The sequence below is a fragment of the Mustelus asterias genome, chromosome 16, assembly GCF_964213995.1.
Source record: "Mustelus asterias chromosome 16, sMusAst1.hap1.1, whole genome shotgun sequence".
In the NCBI taxonomy this organism is placed as follows: Eukaryota; Metazoa; Chordata; class Chondrichthyes; order Carcharhiniformes; family Triakidae; genus Mustelus; species Mustelus asterias.
The window spans coordinates 87,842,636-87,859,153 of NC_135816.1; the positions used below are offsets into that span (position 1 = coordinate 87,842,636).

At 50.2% G+C, this 16,518-nt stretch overlaps 1 non-coding gene across 1 annotated transcript; it reads left to right on the top strand.

The window, feature by feature from the left end:
* The first annotated feature begins 2,572 nt into the window (after positions 1 to 2,572).
* On the top strand, positions 2,573 to 2,646 carry trnat-cgu (transfer RNA threonine (anticodon CGU)). Its single transcript has one exon. It is a non-coding gene; the product is annotated as a tRNA-Thr (tRNA).
* The last annotated feature ends 13,872 nt before the right edge of the window (positions 2,647 to 16,518 follow it).

Here is a 16,518-nt window from a genome sequence, read left to right on the forward strand (position 1 = left end):
GTGCGGCCAGTCAGGGGAGTGCGGGAGCAGTTAGTGCGGTCAGTCAGGGGAGTGCGGGGGCTGTGAGTGTGGCCAGTCAGGGGAGTGCGGTCAGTCAGGGGCGTGCAGTGAGTGCGACCAGTCAGGGGAGTCCGGGGCAGTTGGTTCGGGCAGTCAGGGGAGTGCGGGTGCAGTGAGTGCGGCCAGTCAGTGGAGTGCGGGTGAAGTGAGTGCGGCCAGTCAGGGAAGTGCGGGTGCTGTGAGTGCGGCCAGTCAGGGGAGTGCGGGTGCAGTTAGTGCGGTCAGTCAGGGGCGTGCGGTGAGTGCGGCCAGTCAGAGGAGTGCGGGTGCAGTTCGTGCGGCCAGTCAGGGGAGTGCGGGTCCAGTGAGTCCGGCCAGTCAGGGCAGTGCAGGGGCGGTGAGTGCGGCCAGTCAGGGGAGTGCGGGTGCAGTGAGTGCGGCCACTCAGGGGAGTGTGGGTGCAGTGAGTGCGGTAAGTCAGGGGAGTGCGGGTGCTGTGAGTGCGGTCAGTTCGGGGAGTGCGGGGGCAGTGAGTCTTGTCAGTCAGGGGAGTGCGGGTGCAGTCAGTGCGGTCAGTCAAGGGAGTGTGGGTGCAGTGAGTGCGGCCAGTCAGTGGAGTGCAGTGAGTGCGGCCAGTCTGGGGAGTCCGGGTGCAGTGAGTGCGACCAGTCACGGGAGTGTGGGTGCAGTTAGTGCGGCCAGTCAGGGGAGTGGGGCTGCTGTGAGCCTGCCCAGTCGGGGGAGTGCGGGGACAGAGAGTGCGACCAGTCACGGGAGTCCGGGGCAGTGGGTTCGGTCAGTCAGGGGAGTGTGGGTGCAGTGAGTGCGGCCAGTCAGGGGAATGTGGGTGCAGTGAGTGCGGCCTGTCAGGGGAGTGCGGGTGCAGTGTGTGCGGCAAGTCAGGGGAGTTTTGGTGCTGTGAGTGCGGCCAGTCAGGGGAGTGCGGGTGCTGTGAGTGCGGTCAGTGAAGGGAGTTCGGGGGCAGTGAGTGTTGTCAGTCAGGGGAGAGTGGGTGCAGTGAGTGCGGTCAGTCAGGGGAGTGCGGGTGCTGTGAGTGCGGCCAGTCAGGGGAGTGCGGGTGCTGTGAGTGCGGTCAGTGAAGGGAGTTCGGGGGCAGTGAGTGTTGTCAGTCAGGGGAGAGTGGGGGCAGTCTGTGCGGTCTGTCAGGGGAGTGCGGGTGCTGTGAGTGCGGCCAGTCAGGGGAGTGCAGGGGCAGTGGGTTCGGTCAGTCGGGAGTGCGGGTGCAGTGAGTGCGGCCGGTCAGGGCAGTGCGGTGGCAGTGAGTGCGGCCAGACAGCGGAGTGTGGGAGCAGTGAGTGTGCTCAGTCGGGGGAGTGCGGGTGCAGTGAGTGCGGTCAGTCAGGGAAGTGTGTGAGCAATGAGTGCGGTCAGTCAGGGGAGTGTGTGAGCAATGAGTGCGGTCAGTCAGGGGAGTGCGGTTTCTGTGAGTGCGGCCAGTCAGGAGAGTGCGGGTTCTGTGAGTGCGGCCAGTCAGGGGAGTGTGGGGTGCAGTGAGTTGTGCTGATGCAGTGCCGCACTGTCAGAGGGTCAGTGCTGAGCGAGTGCTGCCCTGTCAGAGGGTCAGTACTGAGGGAGTGCTGCCCTGCCAGAGGGTCAGTACTGAGGGAGTGCTGCCCTGCCAGAGGGTCAGTACTGAGGGAGTGCTGCACTGTCAGAGGGTCAGTACTGAGGAAGTGCTGCCCTGTCAGAGGATCAGTGCTGAGTGAGTGCTGCACTGTCAGAGGGTCAGTGCTGAGGGAGTGCTGCACTGTCAGAGGGTCAGTACTGAGGGAGTGCTGCTCTGTCCGAGGGTCAGTACTGAGGGAGTGCTGCACTGTCAGATAGTCAGTACTGAGGGAGTGCCGCACTGTCAGAGGGTCAGTACTGAGGGAGTGCAGCACTGTCAGAGGGTCAGTACTGAGGGAGTGCTGCACTGTCAGATAGTCAATGCTGAGGGAGTGCTGCACTGTCAGAGGGTCAGTACTGGGGGAGTGCTGCACTGTCTGAGGGTCATTGCTGAGGGAGTGCTGCACTGTCAGAGGGTCAGTACTGAGGGAGCGCTGCACTGTCAGACGGTCAGTGCTGAGGGAGTGCTGCACTGTCAGAGGGTCAGTACTGAGGGAGTGCTGCACTGTCAGAGGGTCAGTGCTGAGGGAGTGCTGCACTGTCAGAGGGTCAGTGCTGAGGGAGTGCTGCACTGTCAGAGGGTCAGTGCTGAGGGAGTGCCGCACTGTCAGAGGGTCAGTGCTGAGGGAGTGCTGCACTGTCGGAGGGTCAGTGCTGAGGGAGTGCTGCACTGTCAGAGGGTCAGTGCTGAGGGAGTGCTGCACTTTATAATATTGAATATTTTCCTGGCGGAGGGAGTTAGATATTTGTTGAGTGAGAGAATTAAAGATTATCGGGGAGGGGAAGGGGAATATGGAGAATGTGGAAGCCAACAGAAAGGGATCAGCCATGGCCTTAGTAAATAGTGAAGCAGGTTCGAAGGACCAGATGGTTTTAGGTTGCAGCATCCACAGGATTTTGCTTTTAATTTTATAACAAATTATAACATTGGTTCGACTTTTTTGGAGGTGCTGTGGCTTAGTTGGTTAAAGTGCCTGCCTCGTAAACAGGAGATCCTGAGTTCAAATCTCAGCGGTGCCTTTGTGTATGGTGCATTTTGCAAATCTGAGAAGCCGTAACTTTCCCGTCACACAGTTCGATCACAGGAAAAGAAGCCCAGAGGCCCATTTTAAATGACCATAAGACACAGTAACAGAATTAGGCCACTCGGCCCATCGAGTCTGCTTCGCCATTCAATCGTGGCTGATATTTTTCTCATCCCCATTCTCCTGCCTTTTCCCCATAACCCCCGATCCCCTTATTAATCAAGAACCTATCTCTGTCTTAAAGACACTCAATGACCTGGCCTCCACAGCCTTCTGCGGCAAAGAGTTCCACAGATTCACCACTCTCTGGCTGAAGAAATTCCTCCTCGTCTCTGTTTTAAAGGATCGTCTCTTTCGCCTGAGGTTGTGCCCTCTGGTTCTAGTTTTTCTGACGAGTGGGAACATCCTCTCCACGTCCACTCTATCCAGGCCTCGCAGTATCCTGTAAGTTTCAATAAGATCCCCCCTCATCCTTCTAAACTGCAACGAGTACAGACCCAGAGTCCTCAACTGTTCCTCATACAACAAGCTCTTCATTCCAGGGATTCTTGTGAACCTCCTCTGGACCCTTTCCAAGGCCAGCACATCCGTCCTTAGATACGGGGCCCAAAGCTGCTCACAATACTCCAAATGGGGTCTGACCAGAGCCTTATGCAGCCTCAGAAGTACAAAGAACAAAGAAAATTACAGCACAGGAACAGGCCCTTCGGCCCTCCAAGCCTGCACCGACCATGCTGCCCGACTTAACTAAAACCCCCTACCCTTCCGGGGCCCATATCCCTTCATTCCCATCCTATTCAGGTATTTGTCAAGACGCCCTTACAAGTCACCATTGTATCCGCTTCCACTCCCTCCCCCAGCAGCGAGTTCCAGGCACCTACCGCCCTCTGTGTAAAAACTCTGCCTCGTACATCTCCTTTAAACCTTGCCCCTCGCACCTTAAACCTATGCCCCCCCAGTAATTGACTCTTCCGCCCTGGGAAAAAGCTTCTGACTATCCACTCTGTCCATGCCTCTCATAATCTTGTCAACTTCTTTCAGGTCGCCCCCTCAGTCTACTCTGCTCCAACGAAGATAATCCAAGCCTACCCAACATCTCTTCGTAAGTTAAATGTTCCGTCCCAGGCAGCATCCTGGTGAATCTCCTCTGACCCTGAAAAGGCCAAGGACGGACATGTGGACAGGAGAGCAGGGTGGTGTGTTGAAGCAGCAAGCGACAGGAAGGTTAGGGTCCTGTGTGCGGACGGAGCGAAGGTGCTCAGCAAAGCGATCACCCAGTCTCCGTTTGGTCTCTCCGATGTAGAGTCGAGCGCATTGGGAGCAGCAAATGCAACAGAGCAGATTGAAGGAGGAGCTCTTGCTGAATCTCCGCTGATTCTCTGTGCTCTCAGCTCTGACGAAGGGTCATCCAGACTCCAAAAGTTGGCTCGATTCTCCCCCCACAGATGCTGTCAGACCTGCTGAGATTTTCCAGCATTTTCTGTTGTTTCAGATTCCAGCATCTGCAGTATTTTGCTTTTATCCAACATGACTTCCCTGCTTTTGTAATCAATGTTGTGATTTATGAAGGCAAGTGCCCCGTATGCACTTTTCCCCACTCCACTAACATGCCCCTGCGTCTTCAGAGATCTATTGAAAAACATGCCCAAATCTCTTTGTTCCACAGAACTTGCTCATGTCATGCTGTTCATTATAATAAAGAGAGAGGAAGGATCTAAAGAGGAGGATTTCATGCAGACCTTGTTCCGCCCAATCTGTTAAATGCTCAGATAGGATTGAAGCTGCGGCAAAATATTTGTCAATGATGTCCATCTGAACAAAAGTCATGGTTACCAGTTTGAATATCAGTGGAGAGAGAAACAGAGTTCGAGTTGGGATAGAATAGACACGTGCTTGATGGCCGGAGCAGACTCGATGTGTCAAAGGGACACTGTTTATGCTGTAGAATGCAGGACTGTAAAACTGCTGGTCCTCAGAGAGATGGTGATTTACTTTAAAAGGTTCAACGTGAAATGTATAAACAGGTATCACGGAGATTTTAACTCAGGAATACCAGCCGACGAGACAAGCGCATTAACCAACTGAACCACGGGTGACTGACTGTTAGACTCATTATAGGAACGAGAGAGGAAGGATCTAAAGTGGAGGATTTCATGAGGTCCTTGTTCTGCCAAATCGATGAAATGCTCAGCACGATTTGACTTTTGGACATTTAGAAAGTTACAGCAAATAATCATCTTGACCTCAAAGTGGATAATATCACACTTCCCCACCCCCATTAAAAAATGCACTCTCCTTCAATCTTATCAGCTCTAACTCACTGTGAGAGAGCGGCGAGTTCAACACAGGAAAACATAAAGTTCTGGAATCCTGGAGAGCTCAGTCAGTAAAGCATCAGAATTTTAATCTGAGGGTCGAGGGTTCAAGTCCCTGTTTGGGTTTTGCTTTTCTTCCACCCTGAACGCAATTGTTTGAGATGTGTTTCAAAATAGATGAACAGATGTCCTTTAACAAATTCCTCACACGCGATTGACAATTTCAAGAGTCGCCGGCAGCAACATTCATCCATTTTAATAGGTACTTGATGGCCGGCGCAGACAAAATGTGCCTCTGGGCTTCTTTTCCTGCTGTCGAACTGTGTGACGGGAAAGTTGCAGCTTCTCAGAGTAGGAGTGATTTTGTTTCAGAATTGCATAGTACACAAAGGCACCACGGAGATTTGAACTCAGGATCTCCTGTTTAAGAAGCAGGCACTTGAACCAAGTGAGCCACAGCACCAATTCCACACTGGAAACAGCATTATTTCCAGTTCATCTGCCTGAAGACAGGGGGCGCAGGAAAAGGTAGGGGCACCATTAGCTGTCGAGTTCCCATCAAATTGAGGGGTTGGTGATGGGGTTCACTTTAAGTTGCTGACTTTCATTTTTGACTATTCTTGTGATTTTGTTGTTTCTTCTCCTGTGCCGGTTGCTAGGAAACACTTTTTCAGAATCTTTTCAATCTGCTTGTTTGCCATGATGAATTCCCCACTCTCTCCCTCTAACACACATTGCTTTTGTCTCCTCTCTTCCTGTTTAATATACTTGTTGAAGCTTTTACAACCATAGAACATTACAGCTCAGAAACAGGCCTTTTGGCCCTTCTTGTCTGTGCCGAACCATTTTTTGCCTCGTCCCACTGACCTGCACCTGGACCATATCCCTCCACACCCCTCTCATCCATGAACCCGTCCAAGTTTTTCTTAAATGTTAAAAGTGACCCCGCATTTACCACTTTATCCGGCAGCTCATTCCACACTCCCACCAGTCTCTGCGTGAAGAAGACCCCCTAATATTCCCTTTAAACTTTTCTCCTTTCACCCTTAACCCATGCCCTCTGGTTTTTTTTCTCCCCCAGCCTCAGCGGAAAAAGCCTGCTTGCATTCACTCTATCTATACCCATCAAAATCTTATACACCTCTATCAAATCTCCCCTCAATCTTCTACGCTCCAGGGAATAAAGTCCCAACCTATTCAATCCCTCTCTGTCACTCAGCTTCTCAAGTCCCGGCAACATCCTTGTGAACCTTCTCTGCACTCTTTCAACCTTATTTACATCCTTCCTGTAACTAGGTGACCAAAACTGTACAGGACACAATACTCCAAATTCGGCCTCACCAATGCCTTATATGACCTTAACATAACACTCCAACTTTTATACTCGATACTCCGATTTATAAAGGCCAATGTACCAAAGGCACTCTTTACGACCCTATCCACCTGTGACGTCACTTTTAGGGAATTCTGTACCTGTATTCCCAGATCCCTCTGTTCAACTGCACTCTTCAGAGTCCTACCATTTACCCTGTACGTTCTTCTTTGGTTTGTCCTTCCAAAGTTCAATATCATAGAAATCATAGAAACCCTACAGTACAGAAAGAGGCCATTCGGCCCATCAAGTCTGCACCGACCACAATCCCACCCAGTCCCTACCCCCGTATCCCTACATATTTTACCCGCTAATCCCTCTAATCTACGCATCCCAGGACACTAAGGGGCAATTTTAGCATGGCCAATGAACCTAACCTGCACATCTTTGGACTGTGGGAGGAAACCGGAGCACCCGGAGGAAACCCACGCAGACACGAGGAGAATGTGCAAACTCCACACAGACAGTGACCCAAGCCGGGAATCGAACCCAGGTCCCTGGAGCTGTGAAGCAGCAGTGCTAACCACTGTGCTACCGTGCCATCCTAAATATCTCACACTTGTCTGCATTAAATTCCATCTGTCATTTTTCAGCCCATTTTTCCAGCTGGTCCAAATCCCTCTGCAAGCTTTGAAAACCTTCCTCACTGTCCACTACACCTCCAATCTTTGTATCATCAGCAAATTTGCTGATCCAATTTACCACATTATCATCCAGATCATTGATATAGATGACAAACAACAATGGACCCAACACCGATCCCTGCGGCACACTACTAGTCACAAGCCTTCACTCAGAAGCAATCCTCCACAACCACTCTCTGGCTTCTTCCATTGAGCCAGTGTCTAATCCAAGTTACCCCATGTATACCCAGCCACTGAACCTTCCTCACTAACCTCCCATGAGGGACCTTGTCAAAGGCCTTGCTGAAGTCCATGGCGACAACATCCACCGCCTTCCCTTCATCCACTTTTCTGGCAACCTCCTTGAAAAACTCTAATAGATTGGTCAAACATGACCCACCACGCACAAAGCCATGTTGACTCTCCCTAATAAGTCCCTGTCTATCCAAATATTTGTAGATCCTATCCCTTATCACACCTTCCAATAACTTGCCCACCACCGACGTCAAACTTACTGGCCTATAATTTCCCGGATTTCTTTTGGAACCTTTTTTAAACAACGGAACAACATGAGCCACCCTCCAATCATCCGGCACCTCCCCCGTGAATACTGACATTTTAAATATGCCTGCCAGGGCCCCTGCAAGTTCAACACTAGCTTCCCTCAAGGTCCGTGGGAATACCCTGTCCGGTCCTGTGGATTTATCCACTCTGATTTACCTCAAGACAGCAAGCACCTCCTCCCCTTTAATCTGTATAGGTTCTATGACCTCCCTACTTGTTTGCCTTATTTCCATAGACTCCATGCCAGTTTCCTTAGTCAATACGGATGCAAAGGACCCATTTAATATCTCCCCCATTTCTTTTGGTTCCATACATAGCCGACCACTCTGATCTTCAAGAGGACCAATTTTATCCCTTACTATCCTTTTGCTCTTAATATACCTGCAGAATCTCTGAGGATTATCTTTCACCTTGTCTGCCAAAGCAACCTCATGTCTTCTTTTAGCCCTCCTGATTTCTTTCTTAAGTAGTTTCTTGCACTTTTTATACTCCTCAAGCATCTTATTTGCTCCCTGTTGCCGATACATGTCATACATCTCTCTCTTCTTCTTTATCAGAGTTCCAATATCCCTTGAGAACCAAGGTTCCTTATTCACTTTGCCTTTAATCCTGACAGGAACATACAAACTCTGCACTCTCAAAGTTTCTCCTTTGATGGCCTCCCACTTACCAATCACATCCTTGCCAGAGAACAGCCTGTCCCAATCCACGCTTTTTAGATCCTTTCTCATTTCTTCAAATTTGGTCTTTTTCCAGTTTAGAACCTCAACCCGAGGACCAGAAGTATCTTTATCCATGATCAAGTTGAAACTAATGGCATTATGATCACTGGAACCAAAGTGTTACCCGACACACACCTCCGTCACTTGTCCTAACTCGTTTCCTAATAGGAGATCTAATATTGCATCCTCTCTCGTTGGTACCTCGATATATTGATCTAGAAAATTTTCCTGAACACATTTTACAAACTCTAACCCGTCTAGACCTTTAACAATATGGGAGTCGCAATCTATATGTGGAAAATTAAAATCCCCAACTATCACAACTTTATGTTTCCTGCAGTCGTCAGCTATCTCTCTGCAGATTTGCTTCTCCAATTCTCGCTGACTATTGGGTGGTCTATAATACAATCCCATTAATGTGGTCATACCTTTCCTGTTTCTCAGCTCCACCCATATGGCCTCGGTAGACAAGCCCTCTAATCTAACCCTTCATTCCTCTGCCTCTATCACGTCTGAAACATCGGAACCCTGGAACATTGAGCTGCCAGTCCTGCCCCTCCTGGAGCCAAGTTTCACTAATGGCTATAATGTTATAATTCCATGTGTCAATCCACGCCCTCAGCTCGTCTGCCTTCCCCACAATACTCCTGGCATTGAAATAGACACACCTCAGAAGATTATCACCACCACACTCAACCCTTCTATTTGTGATTTTGCATGAACTATTAACATCATTTATTTTCACCCCTGCTCCACTATCTGCTCTGGAACTCTGGTTCCCATTCCCCTGCAAATCTAGTTTAAACATTCCCCAATAACACCAGCAAACCTCCCTGCAAGTATATTGGTCCCCTTGTAGTTCAGGTGATTCCCCCAGAGCCGATGTGCAGTGATTCCCCCCATAGCCGATGTGCAGTGTGATCCCCCCATAGCCGATGTGCAGTGTGATTCCCCCATAGCCGATGTGCTGTGTGATCCCCCCATAGCCGATGTGCTGTGTGATCCCCCCATAGCCGATGTGCAGTGTGATTCCCCACAGAGCCGATGTGCAGTGTGATTCCCCCATAGCCGATGTGCAGTGTGATTCCCCCCATAGCCGATGTGCAGTGTGATTCCCCCCATAGCCGATGTGCAGTGTGATTCCCCCATAGCCGATGTGCTGTGTGATCCCCCCATAGCTGATGTGCAGTGTGATTCCCCCCTTAGCCGATGTGCAGTGTGATTCCCCCCATAGCCGATGTGCAGTGTGATTCCCCCCATAGCCGATGTGCAGTGTGATTCCCCCCATAGCCGATGTGCAGTGTGATTCCCCCCATAGCCGATGTCCATCTGACGTCATCTGACTGCGCCTCTTGATGATGACTCCCAGCCCGTTCCCTGCTGATGAAACTGGCCCCGCCCCCAATGGAGGGCAGCCCCGCCCCACCCATGATGACAGCTCCAACCTCCCTGGCTACGTCACAAAGCCACGCTGCCGACGTCACCGTCCCGGCCTCTTGCTGCTGCCAGGCTCTGCCTGCTGAGCCACTCACCTGGCGAAGGAGCAGCGCTCCGAAAGCGAGTGGCGTTTGCTGCCAAATAAACCTGTTGGACTTTAACCTGGTGTTTGTGAGACTCCTGACTGTGTTTACCCCAGTCCAACGCCGGCATCTCCACATCATGAAGCACTGATCCGCCATGGAGCAGAGGCGGGATTTGGCAGCAGGTAGGCGGCTTTACTCCCTTCCAGAGTTTCTGTCCTCTCCGCTGAGCTCCTCCTCCTCCACCTCCATTAACTGGAGGAGATGTGGCCTGAGGAGGTGCCAATCCCGTTCGGCCTTAAGGAGGTCTCCCTTTGACACATCTACTGCTTCCAGTGCCAGGTCTTCATCCACCTGGCCCAGTAGGAGTGCCTGGAGAGAGGCTTCACTGTCCCGAGGGGGTCAGCCATGGCATCGTCTGGTTGGCAGATGGTGTGCGGTGTAGGGATTGGGATGTTTCACTGCAGTTGTATCGGGTGTTGGTGAGGCCACACCTGGAGTATTGTGAGCTGTTTCACTCTCCTTATCTGAGGAAGGATGTCCTTGCTATAGAGGGACTGCAGTGAAGGTTTACCAGGCTGATTGCTGGGGTGGCAGCTCTGTCATATGAGGAAAGATGAAGTCGGTGAGGATTATATTCACTGGAGTTTAGAAGTGAGTTTCTGAGACCATTCCCAGCCAAGAAACCTCCAGCTCTCGCATCTCAATCAGGGCCACAGGGAAACTTTTTTAGTTTCACTGGAGTTTAGAAGAGTGAGAGGGAATCTCATAGAAACTTATAAAATTCTAATTGTGTTCGACAGGGTAGATTCAGAAAGAATGTCCCTGATGGAGGGGGAGTCGAGTAATAATCTGTCTTCCTATTATTGCTGCCAAAGTGGATAACGCCACATTTATCCACATTGTACTGCATCTGCCATGCATATGCCCACACACTCAGCCTGTCCAAATCACACTGAAGCATCTCTGCATCCTCCCCACAGCTCGTCCTCCAACCCAACTTAAAACCTGAAGATAATACATTCAGTTCCCTCTTCCAAATCATTAATATATAATGTGAACAGTTGGGGTCCGAGCACAGATCCCTGCGGTACCACACTAGTCACTGCCTGCCAATCAGGAGTTATCCGTCTTCACCCAAAGAGAATGAGGACGATGGGATGTAATTCAGGGAGAGAGGCTGCGAGCTTCCTGAGCAGATTGACACAGGGAGGGACAAGAATTGGAGGTGTTGGCAGCCTTAAAGTGGCTAAAACTCCAGGTCCAGATGAATTGTGCCCTAGTTTGCTGTGGGAGGCAAGGGTGGAGATTGCAGGAGTTTGTCCACAGATCTCTGAAGGTGGAAGGGCATGTTAGTTGGTGAAAAAGGCCAATTGAGGTACAGATTACACAAGCAGGAAAGTCATGTTGGAGTTGTATATTGAATTTGATGATCAGCCATGTGTAATAAATTCACGGAGGCAGAAGTCCCTTCATCAGAATGCCTTTATTTACAATTCCAACAGCAGTCAATTAGCAGTCTACCTTCAGGAGTGCAGATGAACACTGCAAGTTGAGAATAAAGTAAAATCGACCTAATCTCTCCCTCTGCGCTGTCTCCCCGCTGTCTCTCCCTCTGCGCCGTCTCCCCGCAGTCTCTCCCTCTGCACTGTCTCTTCCTCTGCATTGATTTTCCATAGATCCGCAGCCTCTCTTTCTGCATTGTGTCCCCGCAGTGGGCCCGTGCTGAATGGGATAGACTTGGAACAGTGCTGTACAACAAACAGATTTTTAAACAGTGCCGTAATCTGTTCAGTGTCTAGCACCATTTAAACAGTGCCATATACTAAATAGAGATCTTAAAGCCATACCTAAATATAGTGTACAGCACCGTCTGAAATGTCTTTAGTGTACGGCACTGTTCGAAATGTCTTTAGTGTACGGCACTGTTCGAAATGTCTTTCGTGTACGGCACTGTTCGAAATGTCTTTAGTGTACGGCACTGTACGAAATGTCTTTAGTGTACGGCACTGTTCGAAATGTCTTTAGTGTACGGCACTGTTCGAAATGTCTTTAGTGTACGGCACCGTTTGAAATGTCTTTAGTGTACGGCACTGTTTGAAATGTCTTCAGTGTACGGCACCGTTTGAAATGTCTTTAGTGTACGGCACTGTTTGAAATGTCTTAGTATGGCACTGTTCCAAGTCTATCCCATTTAGCATGGGCCCATCTCCCCGCAGTCTCTCTCTCTGCGTCGTCTCCCCGCAGTCTCTCTCTCTGCGTCGTCTCCCCGCAGTCTCTCACTCTGCGTCGTCTCCCCGCAGTCTGTCCCTCTGCACCGTCTCCCCGCAGTCTCTCCCTCTGCATCATCTCCCCGCAGTCTCTCCCTCTGCGCCGTCTCCCCGCAGTCTCTCCCTCTGCGCCGTCTCCCCGCAGTCTCTCCCTCTGCGCCGTCTCCCCGCAGTCTCTCCCTCTGCGTCGTCTCCCCGTCCTGCTGCCCTTCCCCAGTCTGGTCCACATGTGACTCAGAGCCAAGGCAATGTGATTGACTCTCAGAGAGCGCGGATCCCCCCTAATAACCACCCAGATCCCTGCGGACAGCACAATGGACACTCCTAATAAGGGCACTGGTGCCCACCGCTGCTGATGACCGCACAATTGACACTCCTAATAAAGGCACTGGGGCCCACCCCTGCTGATGACCGCACAGGGCTCAGCCCCTGATGACAGCACAATGGACACTCCTAATAAAGGCACTGGGGCCCACCCCTGCTGATGACCGCACAGGGCTCAGCCCCTGATGACAGCACAATGGACACTCCTAATAAGGGCACAGGGCTCACCCCCTGATGACAGCACAATGGACACTCCTAATAAGGGCACAGGGCCCACCCCCTGATGACGACACAGTTCCTCTCTCTCTGGGGATGGCTAGGCCCCGCCCCCTGATGACATCACAGAATCAATCATTGAACAGGGGGCGGGTCTTGACAGAAGGGGGCGGGGTTTCAGTCCCTCCCGCGCTGCGCATGTGCAGGCTGCACTGACTGAGTGCATGGCATGCGCTTTGCTGCCCTTTCAGTGGCTGAGGGGAGAATGGAGAAAGCTGCAAAGGTTAATGGAAGGACAGAATATTGGGAGCAGTTTAGAATGCAGCAAAGGATGTGGAAAAATAATTCCCCAGGGAGAAACTGGAGCATGAGAGATAAGTGGGAAATATTTTGAATACAGACAGTAAAGCAGCAAACAGGAAGAGAGAGTAGAGAAAAGCAACGTGTGTGAGTGAGTGAGATTGGGGAATTAATAATGGGAAACAAGCAGACTGGACACTGAAGAATGATATTGTGTCTCTCTGGGCACAGGCGCGGGATGGGAAGTTGTGAACACTCCCCTGGTTTTCAATGTGAGAAACACTCACCTTGCGAGTTAATCAGAAAGTGAGTTTGCTGTGCGTTCTCGGGGTAATTTAGCACGGCCAATCCACCCAACCTGTCCTGTTGGTAATTCTTCATGTGAAACTATTTCAGTCTCAGTTTCCAGCGGTGTTGAAGGTTCTTCAGAAGCAGCAGCTGAATTTGTTTTTGTGGTCAGTCTCTGTTCAGATGTTTCGCTATTTCACATAGGTAAGAGAGGGGACGGGGACTTAAAACAGGAATTCAGGGAGCTTGGGTGGAAGCTGAGAGCCAGGACAAAACAGGTTGTCATCTCTGGTATGTTGCCGGTGCCACGGGATAGCGAGTTGAGGAACAGGGAGAGAGTGCAGTTAAACACATGGATGCAGGGATGGTGTAGGAGGGAGGGTTTCAGCTATGTGGATAATTGGAACACTTTCTGGGGAAGGTGGGACCTGAACCAGAAGGGCACCAATATCCTGGGAGGGAAATTTGCTACGGCTCTTCGGGGGGATTTAAACTAATTTGTCAGGGGGATGGGAAAAGGAGTTGTAGTCCTGAGGTCAGTGAGTGTCGTGAGGTTCTGGGAAGGGTATCATGGTCAAAGGTGGGTACCAGCTGACAAGAAGGTGGGTTGAAGTGTGTCTACTTCAATGCAAGGAGCATCTGAAATAAGGTAGGTGAATTTGGGGCGTGGATTCGCACTTGGGACTACAATGTTGTGGCCATTACGGAGACATGGGTAGAACAAGGACAGGAATGGTTGTTGGAAGTTCCGGGGTATGGATGTTTCAGTAAGTGTAGGGTAGCTGGTAAAAGAGGTGGAGGAGTGGCACTGTTAATCAAGGAGAGTGTAACGGCTGCAGAAAGGCATTTCGAAGGGGATCTGCCTACAGAGGTAATATGGGCTGAGGTTAGGAATAGGAAAGGAGCGGTCACGTTGTTAGGAGTTTACTATAGGCCCCCAAATAGTAATAGAGATGTGGAGCAAGAAATTGCTAAGCAGATTATGGATATGTGTGGGGGTCACAGGGTTGTTGTCATGGGGGACTTTAACCTTCCAAATATTGATTGGAAACTTTATAGGTTGAATAGTTCGGATGGGGCAGTTTTTGTGCAGTGTGTGCAGGAGGGGTTCCTGACACAATATGTGGATAAGCCGACAAGAGGTGGGGCCACATTGGATTTGGTAATGGGAAATGAACCGGGCCAAGTGTTAGATTTGGTTGTGGGAGAGCACTTTGGAGATAGTGACCACAATTCGGTGTCTTTTGTTATTGCAATGGAGAGGGATAGGGCCGTACGGCAGGGCATAGTTTACAATTGGGGGAGAGGTAATTATGATGCAATCAGGCGGGAATTAGGAAGCATAGGAGGGGAACAAAAATTGTCAGGCAAAGGCACTAATGATAAGTGGAACTTTTTCAAGGAACAAATACTGTGTGTCCTTGATAGGTATGTCCCTGCCAGGCAGAGAGGAAATGGCCGAGTGAGGGAACCATGGTTCACAAAAGAGGTGGAATGTCTTGTCAAGAGGAAGAAGGAAGCGTATGTTAGGTTGAGAAAACAAGGTTCAGTTGGCTCGATGGAGGGTTACAAGTTAGCAAGAAATGAGCTGAAAAAGGGGCTTAGGAGAGCTAGGGGGGGGGGCGTGAGAAGTCCTTGGCGGGTCGGATCAAGGAAAACGCCAAGGCTTTTTACTCTTATGTGAGGAATAAAAGAATGACCAGGGTGAGGCTGGGGCCGGTCAAGGACGGCAGTGGGAATTTGTGCATGGAGTCAGAAGAGATAGGAGAGGTGACGAATCAATACTTTTCTTTGGTGTTCACCGAGGAGAGGGGCCATGTTTTTGAGGAAGAGAAGGTGTCACAGGCTGATAGGCTGGAGGAAGTAGATGTTCGGAGGGAAGATGTACTAGCAATTTTGAATAAACTGAAAGTTGATAAGTCCCCTGGGCCTGATGAAATATATCCTAGGATTCTTTGGGAGGCAAGGGATGAGATAGCAGAGCCTTTGGCATTGATCTTTGCGTCCTCACTGCCCACGGGGGTGGTGCCAGAGGACTGGAGAGTAGCGAATGTTGTTCCTCTGTTTAAGAAAGGGAATAGAAATGACCCTGGTAATTATAGGCCGCTTAGCCTTACTTCGGTGGTTGGTAAGTTGATGGAAAAGGTCCTTAGGGATAGGATTTACGACCATTTAGAAAGATGCAGTTTAATCCGGGATAGTCAGCACGGATTTGTGAAGGGCAAGTCTTGCCTCACAAATTTGATAGAATTTTTTGAGACGGTAACTAAGTGTGTAGATGAAGGTAGTGCAGTTGATGTCATATACATGGATTTTAGTAAGGCGTTTGATAAAGTCCCCCATGGTCGGCTTATGAAGAAAGGATGTTTGGGATAGAGGGAAATTTGGCCGATTGGATAGGTAACTGGCTATCTAACAGAATAAGAAGTTTAACAACACCAGGTTAAAGTCCAACAGGTTTATTTGGTAACAAAAGCCACACAAGCTTTCGAGGCTCTCAGCCCCTTCTTCAGGTGAGTGGGAATTCTGTTCACAAAAAGAACTTATAAAGACACAGACTCAATTTACATGAATAATGGTTGGAATGCGAATACTTACAACCAATCCAGTCTCCAAGAAACAAAACAATGGGATTGGAGAGAGCATCAAGACAGGCCAAAAAGATGTGTATTGTCTCCAGACAAGACAGCCAGTGAAACTCTGCAGGTCCACGCAACTGTGGGAGTTACAAATAGTGTGACATAAACCCAATATCCCGGTTGAGGCCGTCCTTGTGTGTGCGGAACTTGGCTATCAGTTTCTGCTCAGCGACTCTGCGCTGTCGTGTGTCGCGAAGGCCGCCTTGGAGAACGCTTACCCGAATATCAGAGGCCGAATGCCCGTGACCGCTGAAGTGCTCCCCAACAGGAAGAGAACAGTCTTGCCTGGTGATTGTCGAGCGGTGTTCATTCATCCGTTGTCGCAGCGTCTGCATAGTTTCCCCAATGTACCATGCCTCGGGACATCCTTTCTTGCAGCGTATCAGGTAGACAACGTTGGCCGAGTTGCAAGAGTATGTACCGTGTACCTGGTGGATGGTGTTCTCACGTGAGATGATGGCATCTGTGTCGATGATCCGGCACGTCTTGCAGAGGTTGCTGTGGCAGGGTTGTGTGGTGTCTTGGTCACTGTTCTCCTGAAGGCTGGGTAGTTTGCTGCGGACAATGGTCTGTTTGAGGTTGTGCGGTTGTTTGAAGGCAAGAAGTGGGGGTGTGGGGATGGCCTTGGCGAGATGTTCGTCTTCATCAATGACATGTTGAAGGCTCCGGATGAGATGCCGTAGCTTCTCCGCTCCGGGGAAGTACTGGACAACG